We start from the raw sequence: 16,638 nt of genomic DNA, 5'->3' as shown, positions 1-16,638 counted from the left end.
GAAGCCAAGAGGGAACGCGCCGGACTTGCGAGACATATTGGAGGACAAAGCAAGGCAATCTAGATCCATCTACGGATCACGTGGGCGCCCTACGACCCACGACGAATACCGTCGCGCCGGATACAATAACCCCGGCCGGGCCGAACACAGCAGACAGCGCTCTCTCGAGCTGCGTCGCGATATCGCTCAATACAGAGGCGCCGCACACCCTCTATGCTTCACTGATGAAGTAATGGATCATCAGATCCCCGAAGGGTTTAAACCCGTAAACATTGAATCTTACGATGGCACAACAGACCCCGCGGTTTGGATTGAAGACTATCTTCTCCACATCCATATGGCCCGCGGCAATGATCTCCACGCCATCAAGTACCTCCCACTCAAGCTTAAAGGACCAGCTCAGCATTGGCTTAACAGCTTGCCCGCAGAGTCAATTGGGTGTTGGGAAGACCTGGAGGCCGCATTCCTTGATAACTTCCAAGGCACATATGTGCGACCACCAGACGCCGATGACCTAAGCCACATCATTCAGCAGCCAGACGAATCGGCCAGACAATTCTGGACACGGTTCTTGATGAAGAAAAATCAAATCGTCGATTGCTCGGATGCAGAGGCCCTTGCAGCCTTCAAACATAACATCCGGGACGAATGGCTAGCCCGACACCTGGGGTAGGAAAAGCCGAAATCCATGGCAGCCCTCACATCGTTAATGACCCGCTTTTGTGCGGGAGAGGACAGCTGGCTAGCCCGCAGCAACAATCTCCGTAAAAATTCTGGCAGTCCGGATACTAAGGACAACAACGGCAGGCCATGTCGAAACAAAAACAAGCGCCGCATTAACGGCGACGATAAGGAGGATACGGCAGTCAACGCCGGATTCCGAGGCTCTAAACCCGGTCAGCGGAAGAAGCCATTCAAAAGAACCACTCCGGGTCCGTCCAATCTGGACCGAATACTCGACCGCTTATGCCAGATACATGGCACCTCTGAAAAGCCAGCTAACCACACTAATAGAGACTGCAGGGTGTTCAAGCAGGCCGGCAAGTTAATTGCCGAAAACAATGACAAGGGGCTAAATAGCGACGACGAGGAAGAGACCCGACCGCCGAACAACAGAGGACAGAAGGGTTTTCCCCCACAAGTGCGGACGGTGAATATGATATACGCGACCCACATACCCAAGAGGGAGAGGAAACGCGCACTAAGGGACGTCTATGCGATGGAGCCAGTCGCCCCAAAGTTCAACCCATGGTACTCTTGTCCGATCACTTTCGATCGAAGAGACCATCCGACCAGCATACGCCATGGCGGATTCGCCGCATTGGTTTTAGACCCAATCGTCGATGGGTTCCACCTCATGAGAGTCCTGATGGACAGCGGCAGCAGACTGAACCCGCTTTATCAGGGTACAGTGCGCAAAATGGGCATAGACCCATCAAGGATTAAACCTACAAAGACAACCTTTAAAGGTGTCATACCAGGAGTGGAAGCCAACTGTACAGGCTCAGTCACACTGGAAGTGGTCTTCGGATCCCCGGATAATTTCCGGAGCGAAGAGTTAATCTTCGACATAGTCCCGTTTCGCAGCGGCTATCACGCTCTGCTCGGACGAACCGCGTTTGCGAAATTCAACGCGGTGCCACATTATGCATACCTAAAGCTCAAGATGCCAGGCCCTCGTGGAGTCATCACGGTCAATGGGAATACGGAACGCTCCCTCCGGACGGAGGAACATACAGCGGCTCTCGCGGCAGAAGTACAGAGCAGCCTTCTAAGGCAATTCTCGAGTCCGGCCGTTAAAAAGCCGGATACAGCAAAGCGCGCCCGGAGCAATGCCAACCAAGACCACCTGGCGCGATCAGAGCACGCGTAGCAATGCGGCCCCAACCCTCGCCCGCGCATGATCGCAAGAATAACACTCCGCGTACATCATTACGCTTTGGAGATACCATGGGCACAGGGGAGGGGGCACGATCGCAACGGACCCAGAGTGCGGTTCGACCACACCGGGGGCTCGCAAGTGTGCCCCCCTTTTTTTATTTTATTTTTCTTCTTTTATGTACACAGGACTCTGTTAACCAGAAGCCCTGTCCGGCGGCGAACCTACCGAACTCATGATGCAACAGTTAGGGACTAAAGAAGGCCGCGACGAACACTCAGGTGGTCTCAATTACGAGCATTAAATTCGATTATATACACCAAGTCCGCAGCTCATCCCTGGAGGGGGACATGTTTACTTAGTCCAAATCCCTTGCTTACCGCACTATTTGTATCAGTCCGCTCCACTAGCAGACTTTCTTTCATAAATAATGCAGCACCTTTTTGATCGCAATTGCATTACCTTTTATATATATGCTCATTATATGACATCTTGCACCCGTATATTTTGGTACGGCCTAATACACCGGGGGCTTATGTCCCCCATTCTATGGTGTGATAAGTCCGAACACTTTCACAAGTGCGGCACCCCGAACTTATAGCATTATATGAATCGGCTCCGAATCATGTCTTGGGTCAACAGTTGGGTTTGCCCGGCTCCCACGTTTTGGTGCCTTACGTTCCGTTCCGTCGGCTAAGGTGGCACTGGGAGAACCACTGCGATTGCGCCCCGGTTGAGCCGGGCGAGCGCCTCAGTGGAGAAAGCTAAAACTGACTGGCATGATAAGGCGAGAGACTGGTTGCTGTTCAAGAGGTTTTTTCGGGTCCTTAAAGACTCACGCCGCTTCGAGCGAAGTTCCGGACAATGTCTGACGAAGGCGTGGATAGCGCCCCGGATTCGGTCTTCCGAATACCAGGGGCTTCGCCGAAATTTAAAATTATAGAATTCTATGGCTAAGTGAGAGTGTTCAAGCACTATAAGTCCGGTTGCCTTGTTCGTTGTGTTGAGTGCCTCCCTCGATGGACCCAACAATGGGAACAAGAGTGCTCAAGTTTATCCCGAACACCCCAGCACTTGTGGCTTGGGGGCTGAAGCCAACGACTTGCCATCTCTCAGATTTTATAAACGGCCGCACAGAAGGTAATATTTTAAATTAAACAAGCGTTGCTTAACGCGCACATGAACAAAGTTTCAGCGCGCAGGATAATACATAGCAAATTCACTCAAAGATTACATTTCGGGGGCACTCATCCGCAATATTGCGGGCTCCCTTCAGGGCAGTTTTATAATACATCTCGGGCGTGCGATACTCCTTGCCCGGCGGTGGTGGGTCCGTGAGAAGCTTCTCCGCATCCAACCTGCCCCATTGCACCTTTGTGCAGGCAAGAGCCCGGCGAGCACCTTCAATACAGGCGGAGCGCTTGATGACATCCACCCAGGGGCATGCATCCACCAGCCGCCGCACGAGGCCAAAGTAGCTCCCAGGCATGGCCTGTCCAGGCCACAGCCGGACTATAAGGCCCTTCATGGCCTCCTCAGCTACCTTGTGGAGTTCGACCAGCTGCTTCAGCTGGTCGCTTGGGGGCACCGGGTGTCCGGCCTCAGCATACTGAGACCAGAAGACTTTTTCCGTCGAGCTCCCCTCCTCGCCACGATAGAATGTGGCGGCATCGGACGCACTACGCGGCAGATCTGCAAACGCCCCTGGAGAGCTCCGAATGCGGGTAAGTGTCAGGTATTTTACATTAACATGCTTGCTTTGCATGAAAAATGCCTTACCCGCCGCTATTTTCTTTATATCTTCAACCTCCTGAAGGGCCTTATGGGCCTCGGCCTTGGCGGACTTGGCACTTTCGAGAGCCGAGGCAAGCTCGGACTCTCGAGTCTTGGAGTCACGCTCCAAACTCTCATGCTTTTCCATGAGAGCCTGGAGCTCTTGCTGAACTTCCGCCACCCGTGCCTCCTGCTTTTCCCGCTCTGCCCGCTCCGCGGCCGCACTGTGTTCGGCCGCGGACACAGCATCCTTCAGGGCGGCCACCTCGTTAGTGGCCCCTGCGGTACAAATATTATCCTGGTTAATTTTAGTGCAACCAAAATCCTTTTCTGTAAGGTAACCATTCAAAGTGGTGTTACTCACCTTCTTTGTCCTCGAGCTGCTTCTTCGCATGGCCGAGCTCTCGCTCAGACCACTCGAGATCCTGCTTCAGCACACCGACCTCCGCCGTTAATGCGGTAGAGGCCAGCAGCGCAGCCTGCAAACCCATATTGACATATTTTTAGCAACCCTGCGCATATCTTGTTAGATCCTCAGTCCGGCTTTTTCTTTCCGAACACCGAACTGAGCATCAGGGGCTACTGTCTATGCGGTATTACATTACATAATTTTAACTTCTTACCTCAAAGCCTGTTAAAAGGCTGCTGCAGGCTTCGGTCAGCCCGCTTTTGGCGAGCTGAACCTTTTGAATCACCGCACTCATGATAGTGCGGTGTTCTTCCTCAATGGAAGCGCCTTTAAGCGCCTCCAGCAGGCTATCCGGCGCCTCCGGTTGGACGGAGGCCGCCGGTGTCACGGTCTTGCCCTTCTTTCGAAGGGGCCGCTTGCCGGACTCTGGAACCACTGCGGGTTCCAGTGTAGAGTCCGGCGCAAAGTCCGAGAGGCTGCCTGACGGCGCCTCCGGAGCCTCCTCCTGATGGGTCCCTCTCTGGGATCCCACTTCGGCGTCCTCGTCGGCGCGTGGGGTAGAGGCAGTCAGAAGTGAATTCACATCCGACGAGGCCAATGACCCGCTCGATGAGTCAGGGAGATCGTCATCGGCCGGACTAGGGACAGAATGCGGCGTTAGAAGGACACTACGTGACATAAAAGATATTGCGTATAAAGGATCCGGACACTTACGATCTCGCCGGACGCCTGGCCCTTGGAGGCCACTCATCCTCGCCAACGCTGGTGTTGGCAAAACTGTCCGGGGGGATAACTCTCCCCCTCTTGGACCGTTCGGCCTCCCCTATTGGGGAAGCCTTCCTATTCTTCTCTCCCCACTCCGGGAGAGAGTACTCCTCCTCCTCCTCATCTTCGGGGGAGGAGTCCGCGTCGTCGTCAGACGCCTGATTGCGGGAACTCTTTCGAGTCCCCGTGGCCACCTTCTTGGCCTTATTCTCCGGCACCACGTGCGGTGCCGGAACCAGCAGCCCTGCTAAGCGGGCGTCCACTGGATCTTCTGGCATGGGAGCCGGGCTGATAAGCTGTCTGGCTTTCTCCATCCATTCCTGTCAAAGGAAAGGAAGGGATGAAACCCTCTTATAATCAATTCGATTACTATAAAGTGTCCCGTAATGGGGTTGAATCACTTACCTCGTCAGTTGGATACTGCGAGCTGAATCCGCGATCTTCCGTCGCGGATGCGGGGGCTTCGGCGCCCTTAAACAACACCCTCTAGGCGCCTTCATATGTCGTATCGAAGAGCCCGCTCAGCGCCTGGTGCTGTTCCGGATTAAACTCCCACAGATTGAATGCCCGTTCTTGGAATGGGAGAATCCGGCGGATGAGCATGACTTGGACCACGTCGACGAGCCTGAGCTTATTGCTCACCAGCTTCTGGATGCAGGTTCGGAGTCCAGTCACCTCCTTCGAATCGCCCCACAGCAAGCCCTTCTCTTTCCAGGAGGTGAGCTGCGTGGGGACGCCAGATCTAAACTCGGGGGCCGCCGCCCATGTGGGCTTGCGCGGCTCGGTGATGTAGAACCACCCCGATTGCCATCCCTTGACGGAGTCCACAAAGGCCCCTTCGAGCCAAAGGACGTTGGGTAATTTACCCAACATGGCGCCTCTGCATTCCGCTTGCGTGCCCTTCACAACCTTCGGCTTGACGTTGAAGGTCTTGAGCCACAGGCCGAAGTGGGGCCGGATGCAGAGGAAGGCCTCACACACGACGATAAACGCCGAGATGTTGAGGATGAAGTTCGGCGCCAGATCTTGGAAATCCAGGCCGTAATAGAACATGAGCCCCCGAACGAATGGATGGAGCGGAAAGCCCAGTCCGCGGAGGAAGTGGGGAAGGAAGACGACCCTCTCGTGAGGCCCAGGGGTAGGGACGAGCTGCCCCTCGTCGGGCAGCCGATGCGCGATATCGCCGGAGAGGTATCCGGTGTTGCGCAGCTTGGTGATGTGCTCCTCCTTAACGGTGGAGGCCAACCACTTGCCTCCCCCTCTGGACATATTCGGAGAAGGTCGAGGTGAGATGCGCGAGCTTGGGTGTTGGAGCTTGAGTGCGCGGAGATGTGTAAGCAAAGGAGGAAGAAGGCGTAGGTGAGAAGGTAAATCCTTTTCCCTTATATATAGGCGGACGAAACTGTGCGTCCCCCACCGGCCTGGTAAAACTCGCTTATCTCCCAAGCGCCACCATCAATGGCGCGGTTGGGTTACCCACGTCCATATTGATGAGAATCCCGGAATAAGGGGAACACGATCTCTGCTTCGACAAGACGTGCCAAGGAAACCGCTTCGCTAAACGTGCTGAGGTGGTATAGTAAAAAACGATTCAAACAGTGGCTTGGCAGCGGTGTGATATCACGCCGCATAATACGTCTGCAGATTGAGCTAGTGTATATTTTATTCTCTCTACGGAGGAATGTGGAATTTATTTTGCAGAGCCGGACACTATCCTGGTGTTCATGATCTTCTCTGGATTATTCAAGGGAGGAACCCGCCTTGCAATGCCGAACATTATGCACGCCGGACTAATCGTCATTGAAGCCTGGTTCAGGGGCTACTGAGGGAGTCCTGGACTAGGGGGTGTCCGGACAGCCGGACTATAATTATCCGCCGGACTCCAAGACTACGAAGATACAAGATTGAAGACTCCGTCCCGTGTCCGGATGGGACTTTCCTTGGCGTGGAAGGCAAGCTTGGCAATACGGATATGTAGATCTCCTACCATTGTAACCGACTCTGTGTAACCCTAGCCTCCTCCGGTGTCTATATAAACCGGAGGGCTTTAGTCCGTAGGACAACATACATTACAACAATCATACCATAGGCTAGCTTCTAGGGTTTAGCCTCCTTGATCTCGTGGTAGATCCACTCTTGTACTACCCATATCATCAATATTAATCAAGCAGGACGTAGGGTTTTACCTCCATCGAGAGGGCCCGAACCTTGGTAAAAACATCGTGTCCCTCGTGTCCTGTTTCCATCCACCTAGACGCACAGTTTGGGACCCCCTACCCGAGATCCGCCGGTTTTGACACCGACAGGGAGACTATCATTTGAAGCAAAAGAGCAAGGAGTTAATCATCAACACAGCATTTGTTACTTCTTGGAGAGTGGTGTCTCCTAGATTGGCTAGGTGTCACTTGGGAGCCTCCGACAAGATTGTGGAGTTTAACCAAGGAGTTTGTAAGGGCAAGGAGATAGCCTACTTCGTGAAGATCTACCGCTAGTGAGGCAATTCCTTCGTGGGCGACGGCCATGGTGGGATAGACAAGGTTGCTTCTTCGTGGACCCTTCATGGGTGGAGCCCTCTGTGGACTCGCGCAACCGTTACCCTTCGTGGGTTGAAGTCTCCATCAACGTGGATGTACGATAGCACCACCTATCGGAACCACGGCTCAAAAATCACCGTGTCTCCAAATTGCGTTTGAATCCTCCAAACCCTTCCCTTTACATTCTTGCAAGTTGCATGCTTTACTTTCCGCTGCTCATATACTCTTTGCATGCTTGCTTGATATGTGTTGTGATTGTTAAACTTGTGCCTAAACTCCACTTGAACTTAAAGAAGTTAAAAACTGTAACTTTTGGTACGTGGTGTCTAATCACCCCCCCTAGACACCTCTTCTCGATCCCTTTCAATTGGTATCAGAGCTTTGGTCTCCATTGCTTTAGTTTAAACACCATTGGTGGAAGATGGATGAGTCTACTATTGGGAGTCTTAGACATAGAGTGCCTATACTTGATGGAGAGTACTTTCAAGAGTGGAAAAATGAGATGCTTGTGATTTTCAATCAATATCATTTGAACAAGTACATTGCTAGCCCTTGTGCACCTCATGTTGATCCTATGCATCCTACCCTTGATGAGTCAATTGACATGATTCGCAATCTTAGAACTGTTGAACTTATCATTAGAGGCTTGCCTAGAAACTTGATAGGATGTTTGCCTACTCTTAAGTGTGCCTACACCATATGGAAATTTCTTGAGGAACGTTTTCCAAATTATTCCCTGAAAAATCTTGATGAAATTCTCCATAAGTCTATTGCCTTGAGTAAGATGAATTCTAGTGATCCTATGTTTGGTGATTGTCTATTTGAGCTTACAAACCTTATGTGTGCCAAATGAGATGTTGGAATTATTAGTGATATTATTTCCGAAGCTATAAAAATTCATAAACAAGATCATTGTCAAAATCATTCTAACGAATTACCCTCTCTAGGATTTGATCCACCACATGACGATGTTGAACATGGATACTATGATGAGGATGATGATAGTGACTTCAATCTTGATGATGCAATGAGACACTTTGGTCTTATGGCAAATCTTTGGGGATATATGGCAGGACGAAAGGAATGGGTTCTTGATAGTGGGTGTACCGATCACATGACCGGAGATAAAGACATGTTTCGGGAGCTTGCTGAAAACGATGGTCCTCGAAAGTATGTCACTTTCGGTGACAACTCAAAGGGTAAGGTGGTTGGCCTCGGTAAGGTGGCCATATCACATGATAGCTCCATACAAAATGTCATGCTCGTTGAATCTCTTGGCTACAACTTACTTTCAGTATCTAGACTTGCTGATTTCGGTTTCAATGTCCTATTTACTGAAGTAGATTGCCAAGTTTTTCGTAGAGATAATCATAAAATGGTCTTTATCAGTGTGCGTAGAGGTGATCTATACATTGTTGATTTCACTAAAAAGTCTCATCCTAGAACTTGCTTTATTGCTAAATCCTCTAAAGGTTGGTTATGGCATAGACGATTAGGTCATGTTGGTATGCGAAACCTTGACAAGCTTATTAAAGGAAATCATATCCTTGGAGTTAATGATGTCATATTTGATAAGGATAGACTTTGCAGCGCTTGTCAGGCAAGTAAACAGGTTGGAGGAAGGCATCCCGTGAAGAACATCATGACCACAAGGAGGCCACTCGAGCTACTTCATATGGATCTTTTTGGTCCCAACACCTACAAAAGTCTCGGTGGAAATTCTTTTGATCTAGTTATAGTTGATGATTTTTCAAGATTTACGTGGGTGTCCTTTCTTGATGATAAATCGCAGGTCCAAAAGATCTTCAAAAACTTCGCTAGGAAGGCCCAAAATCAATTTGAAGTGAAGATCAAGAAGGTTTGCAGTGACAATGGAACGGAGTTCAAGAACGCAAATGTGGACACCTTTCTTGACGAAGAAGGGATTTCACATGAGTTCTCGGCTACGTACACACCTCAACAAAATGGAGTTGTTGAGAGGAAGAACCGGACGCTCATCGAAATGGCGAGAACGATGCTTGATGAATACAAGACGCCGAAGCACTTTTGGGTGGAAGCGGTTGAGACAGCTTGTCATGCAACAAATCGCTTGTATCTTCACAAGCTACTCGGCAAGATGGCATACGAGCTTCTCACTGGTAACAAACCCCATGTTGGATACTTTCGAGTATTTGGCTCAAAATGCTACATTCTTGATAAGCATCTTCGTTCTAAATTTGCTCCTAAGTCTCATGAAGGTTTCCTACTTGGTTATGGCTCAAACTCTCACACATACCGTGTCTACAACAATTTCACCCGAAAGGTTGAAGAAACAGTAGAATTGAAGTTTGATGAATCTAACATCTTGCAAGTAGAGCAATTGCCAATTGATGTAGGAGACAAAGATCCTTCGGAAGCAATCCAAGACTTGTCTATTGGCAAGATTCGTCCAACGGAGGTGAAGGAGAGTACCTCATCCGTCCAAGTGGAAGCTTCTACCTCACGACAAGGTGAACCAAGAATTGATACGGAAGCATCCACAAGTGGGACACACCAAGATGAAGGAAACGAGGAAGCACACCAAGACAAACATCAACAACCTCCTTCTCCACCACGACAAGAGAACGACAACGCTAACAATGAAGAAGACCAAGAAAGAACAAGATGAAGAAGATGTTCAACCAAGACCCAAGCAAAAGCTGACACGAGTTCGAGCAAGAATTGCTAAAGACCATCCCGTCGAGCAAATCTACAATGATATCAAACCGGGAGAATCACTCACTCTAAAACTCGTTTAGCTAACTTTTGTGAACACTATTCATTCATCTCTAGAATTGAACCTATGAAGGTTGAAGAAGCATTGGAAGACCCGGATTGGATAAACGCCATGCATGAAGAGCTACACAACTTTGAGAGAAATCAAGTTTGGACATTAGTTGAGAAGCCCGACAACAACCACAACATCATCGGTACCAAATGGGTGTTTCGCAACAAGCAAGATGAAGATGGACAAGTAGTTCGCAACAAAGCACGTCTTGTCGCCCAAGGCTACACACAAGTCGAAGGTATGGACTATGGTGAGACTTATGCTCCCGTTGCTAGACTTGAGTCCATTCGCATCTTACTTGCCTATGCTAATCACCATGATATCACCTTGTACCAAATGGACATTAAAAGTGCTTTTCTAAATGGTGAAATAGAGGAGGAAGTTTATGTTAAACAACCTCCCGGCTTTGTTAATCCTAAGAAACCTAATCATGTTTACAAACTTCACAAAGCTCTTTATGGTCTTAAACAAGCTCCTAGAGCGTGGTATAAATGCTTGACCAAGTTCCTTATTGAAAAAGGCTTTGGAATTGGAAAAATAGATTCTACTCTTTTTACTAAAAGGGTCAATGGAGAACTATTTGTATGCCAAATCTATGTTGATGATATTATATTTGGTTCTACTAACCCTCATTTTAGTGAAAAGTTTGGGAAGCTAATGTCGGAGAAGTTTGAGATGTCTATGATGAGTGAACTCAAATTCTTTCTTGGTTTGCAAATCAAGCAAACTAAAGAAGGTACCTTTGTCTCTCAAACGAAGTACACCAAGGACTTATTCAAGAAGTTCAATATGCAAGAATGCAAAGGTATGACTACACCCATGCCTACTAGTGGACATCTTGATTTGACCAAAGATGGTGAACCGGTCGATCAAAAGGTTTATCGCTCTATGATTGGTTCATTGTTATATCTATGTGCCTCACGTCCCGATATCATGCTAAGTGTGTGCATGTGTGCACGATATCAAGCTGCTCCTAAAGAATGTCATCTTAAGGCCGTGAAAAGGATAGTGAGATACTTAATCCATACACCAAATTTTGGCATTTGGTATCATAAGAGGGCCTCTTTCGATCTTGTTGGCTACTCCGACTCGGACTATGCCGGTGACAAGGTTGATAGAAAATCCACTTCGGGTACTTGTTAATTTCTTGGTAGATCTCTTGTGTCTTGGTCTTCCAAGAAACAAAACTCGGTATCCTTATCCACCGCCGAAGCGGAATACATTGCCGCTGGTTCATGTTGTGCTCAATTACTTTGGATGACCCAAACTCTTAAGGATTATGGGATATATGTGAAACATGTTCCATTACTTTGTGACAATGAAAGTGCTATCAAGATTGCTCATAATCCCGTGCAACACTCTGAACTAAGCATATTGAAGTTCGTCATCATTTCATTCGAGATCATGTTGCAAAGGGTGACATTAATCTTAAGCATGTTCGCACCAAAAAGCAATTAGCGGATATATTCACTAAACCACTTGATGAGAAAGTGTTTTGCAGGTTAAGAGATGAATTGAACATCATTGATGCTTCAAACTTGGAGTAGGAACTCCATTGGATACATGCAAGACATGAGCTTATGACCAATCCTTGATATTTCTCTTACGATGAAAATCTTATATCTTGGATATATTTGCACCTTGCATGTTATCTAAACCTTGTAGGTACTTGGATGAATCAAAATCTATGAGATTTCAACTCACTCACAAATTGAGAAATCTCTACATCACCAAGTCTCTACACAATGGTGGTTGAAGACAAGGAAGCACAAAACCATTTAAACATATCCTTTGACAAATTCTATGTTAAGCTTCATGATTGTCATTTTGGATACCCAAGTGCTTTTGCTTGCAAAAACTAACCCATGTAGGTAGATGAACTCAAATTCCATGTGGTGCTCCCAACTCTTGATGAGCTACATCAACCTTGAGCAACCCACACAAGTTCAACTACATGATCACGATCAACACCACCGCCCAAGGTATGTTATTCCATCTTAAGAGAAGCTTTACTCCAAGACATGAGTCAAAGCAACTTGTCAAGATGTGAATACATCAAGATGCTTAAACGAAAAATGGTGACCCCATTTTGAGCTTAAACGACGAGTATGACCTATGATCAAGTGATCTCACTTGACTCCTAAGTCAATATACTCTAACATAGGTGACCTTGTCGCCGACCATCTCTAGATCAAGTTTTCTTGTGTTCTTTTCTATGCTCTTGCATTTGTCTCATGCATATTTGTTTCCCCTTTCAAAACAAAAAAAACTTCATCTAGATTTCTTTTCTTTCTATTATGTTCTGCATTCCCTGCATCCAATTCATTGCAAATCTTTCAGTTAATTCCTTCCAAATCCTTGTGAGATCTTACTTGTCTAGTGAGCTGACGTGACAAAATGTTTTCTCTGCGATGAACTCGGTCCCACCGGTTTCTTGTTTTCGGTCTAACTGAAATATTTCGGTGCAACCTAAGCATCCAACTCGGTGCCATCGATTCCACAATAGGAAAGACATTTTGCCACTTATTCCTGTTTTACTTTTGATCCAGCTCCACTCAATGAATCTTGTCCTCTACAAGCATCACATTTTTATCATTTCTTTGTGTTGTGACTCAAGGACCAAACCCATTCACGAGAAATTCCAGAAGGCCCTTCTTGGAAATTGATGTCAAAGGGGGAGAGAGAGATCACATCAAAGCTTAATCACTTCAATAGGGGGAGAGAGATATACTTCAACAAGGGGAGAGATATCTCCAGGCGGAGAGAATACTCAAGAAGAGAGTAATCCTCAAGGATCCCAAATGCTTGGTGTTCAAGAGGAGATATGCCACATGTCTTCTTGAGGGGAAAGACATGTTCATATGTGCTTATTTCATATGAGCTCTCATTTTCTATTCCCTATCTTCTCCCAGTATCCCATGCTAGATTCAGGGGGAGCAAGACATCTAAGGGAAAGAAATTCTTCAAATTCATTGCACATCTTTACCTTTGGGGACATGTCTATATTCAATGTGGTACTTGGTACTCACTCTCAACATGTCATCCCAATCTTGGTACTCTTGTGGTTCTTTCTGTTTGCTCTGGTTAGTAAGTGCATCTGTGTTATCTAACCTTATTTTCACAGGTTCATTCCATCCTAAGCCAACTCAAGACCACAAGGTAAGTATATGCATCACAATCATGCGTATGAGGAATTCTTGCTGATGTACATATTGTTTGCAAGAAGGACTCATGAGCATGAAGGTACATTTCCCATATTCACATCATTTGCTCCGATGCATATAGCCAAGATACATGTAACACATTGCTTACTCTGTGATGGTTATGCTCTCACATGCTTCTATATTCCATATTCACATGATTGCATACATGTAGGGGGAGCCTATGCATGTTACATGTCTTTCCAAAGCTTTACTTGCTATTCTGTATATCTTTATCTAAAGCTTTGATGTATGTTGTCATCAATTACCAAAAAGGGGGAGATTGAAAGCACAAGTGCTCCCTGGGTGATTTTGGTAATTAATGTCAACATATCTCTTGTTGGACTAACACTTTACCTAGTATGTTTCAGACAAGTTCAACAATGGAGTGGCATGGACTAAAGGATGTGGAACCCCTTCAAGATGCTAAGGACAAAGGATTCGCTCAAGCTCCAAGATCAAGACTTTGTATTTTCTATTTTAGTGATCAAAGATCACATTGAGTCTATAGGAAAAGCCAATACTATCAAGAGGGGATGAGGTGTTGCTTAATGGCTTGCTTGCTCAAAATGCTTAGTGATGTGCTCCAAAGCCCTCAACTACTTTCTCATATCCACATATGACTTATACCAAAAGTCAAACTCGGCCCCACCGATTCTTTCTATCCGGCGCCACCGAGTTCAGATGTCTTAGCCACTGCCACAAACCCTAGGCAAATCGGTCTCACCGATAGGGATCTCGGTCTCACCGAGATGGGATTGTAATCTCTCTGTGTATGTCCATTACCAAAATCGGTCCCTCCGAGTTTGAGCAATCGGTACTACCGAGATTACAATGCAAACTCTCTGGTTAACTTATTACCAAAATCGGTCCTACGAGTTTGGGTAATCGGTCAAACTGAGTTTGTCTGACCAACTCTCTGGTTAGCTTATTACCAAAATCGGTCACACCGAGATTGTGTAATCGGCCTCACGAAGATTACGTTATGCCCTAACCCTAACCATATCGGTCCTACCGAGTTGCATGTCAGTCCCACCGAAAATCCTAATGGACACATTATTTGCTAAATCGGTCCGACCGAGTTTCTCAATTCGGTCCCACCGAGTTTGGCAAGTTGTGTGTAACGGTTAGATTTTGTGTGGAGGCTATATATACCCCTCCACCCACTCTTCATTTGTGGAGAGAGCCATCAGAACGAACCTACACTTCCAGCATCCATTTTCTAAGAGAAAACCACCTACTCATGTGTTGAGGCCAAGATATTCCATTCCTACCATATGAATCTTGATCTCTAGCCTTCACCAAGTTGCTTTCCACTCAAATCTTCTCTCCACCAAATCCAAATCCTGTGAGAGAGAGTTGAGTGTTGGGGAGACTATCATTTGAAGCACAAGAGCAAGGAGTTCATCATCAACACACCATTTGTTACTTCTTGGAGAGTGGTGTCTCCTAGATTGGCTAGGTGTCACTTGGGAGCCTCCGACAAGATTGTGGAGTTTAACCAAGGAGTTTGTAAGGGCAAGGAGATCGCCTACTTCGTGAAGATCTACCGCTAGTGAGGCAAGTCCTTCGTGGGCGACGGCCATGGTGGGATAGACAAGGTTGCTTCTTCGTGGACCCTTCGTGGGTGGAGCCCTCCGTGGACTCGCGCAACCGTTACCCTTCGTGGGTTGAAGTCTCCATCAACGTGGATGTACGATAGCACCACCTATCGGAACCACGGCTCAAAAATCACCGTGTCTCCAAATTGCGTTTGAATCATCCAAACCCTTCCCTTTACATTCTTGCAAGTTGCATGCTTTACTTTCCGCTGCGCATATACTCTTTGCATGCTTACTTGATATGTCTTGTGATTGTTAAACTTGTGCCTAAACTCCACTTGAACTTAAAGAAGTTAAAAACTGCAACTTTTGGTACTTAGTGTCTAATCACCCCCCCTCTAGACACCTCTTCTCGATCCCTTTCAACCTCCTTCTTTGGCTTTGCCATGTCGTCCTCCTCCGGATCACCCCCTTCATGGGCTAGGGGCTGCTCCGCTTGCTGCTGCTCCTCCCCCTCCTCCTCGTACTTCGGCTCCGGTGAATCCGGAGGCAAGCCAACAACGACACAAGTGGCGCACCTTGCCCGGATCTCCTCCTCGAGCTGCAACCCGCGTTCCGGCATCAACATGGCATAGGTGGTGATCCTCTGTCAGGCCATGGCTAGCGGCTACAGTGAGCGGTTGGAAGTTGTTGGCACTGGTGGGAGGGAGAGCGAAGGAATGGGGATGGGCTAGGGTTGGGCCGTCGCCGTCCGGATTAAATAGCCAGACTTGCTCCCTCGGGAGGCACGCGGTGCGGCGCCACGCAGCGCAGAGCGGAAGAGGCACCTGTCGGACAAATGGTCTGTCCGTGTCCCCAAGTGGGCCCTTGATGTCTGTCCTACATGTCGCCCGTGTCCTGGAGTCTGCATATCAGCCGAGATAAGAACCGCGTATTGGAAAGCCACCCAGTTGGGTGTTTTAGTCGGATTTGCGAGGTCCTGTTGGGTGCGGTTTTTGCGTCCGGACAGTGACTGGGCGGCCGACCCGAGCATTTAGGGCGGGTATGGGGGGTCCGGTTGTAGATGCTCTTAATTAGAATTTTCAGATTGCTCCTCTCAAGGTTTCAATCCAGTTGGAAAAAAAGTTCTTTTTGTACAACATCTGGGCCAGTTCGTGGTGAAGCGTTGGAATGGACTAGGATCGGTGCTCCACCTAACTTAATTTCCCAGGGGTATCCTTGTCCCTCGCCAGCTTTTTTTTCTCTGGCCCGTCGTAGCCCATATCCAAGCCCTGTATAACCAGTATAACCCATACCATATAGGTCTAGTACCCTCCCCCAGAAAAAAACATTGCATGACCCCACTACCACGTACGACCTGTCGAAGCCAACTCCATCATTCACACAGTACCCTAGTTGCGGTTCTTTACGAATATCGATGGCGGCGATCTCGTCAGATAGCGCACGTCACCGTCTTGAACCTTCAGTGCTCGTAGGTACCGCATCCCGTGTCCCCCCATTTGTCTCGCTCGCGATAGCATCGAACGAACTGCCACCATCTTCATGGTAGTGGTTAACCTAGCGGGGCGGGCAATCTAGCTACCGGCGGCGTAGGCGATCGCGGATCTTGTTCTGGTAGTGCTGCTCCTCATGATACAAAGTGATCACGCCGACTAATGTGGGTGTCTTCTATCTAGGGTTAATGTAGCGTCAGGTGCCGTCAGTTGTGTGCACGACGACTATCATTATTTG

Source organism: Triticum dicoccoides, chromosome 3B (genome assembly GCF_002162155.2).
Source record: "Triticum dicoccoides isolate Atlit2015 ecotype Zavitan chromosome 3B, WEW_v2.0, whole genome shotgun sequence".
Taxonomy (NCBI): Eukaryota; Viridiplantae; Streptophyta; class Magnoliopsida; order Poales; family Poaceae; genus Triticum; species Triticum dicoccoides.
This window is presented reverse-complemented; position numbering follows the sequence as displayed.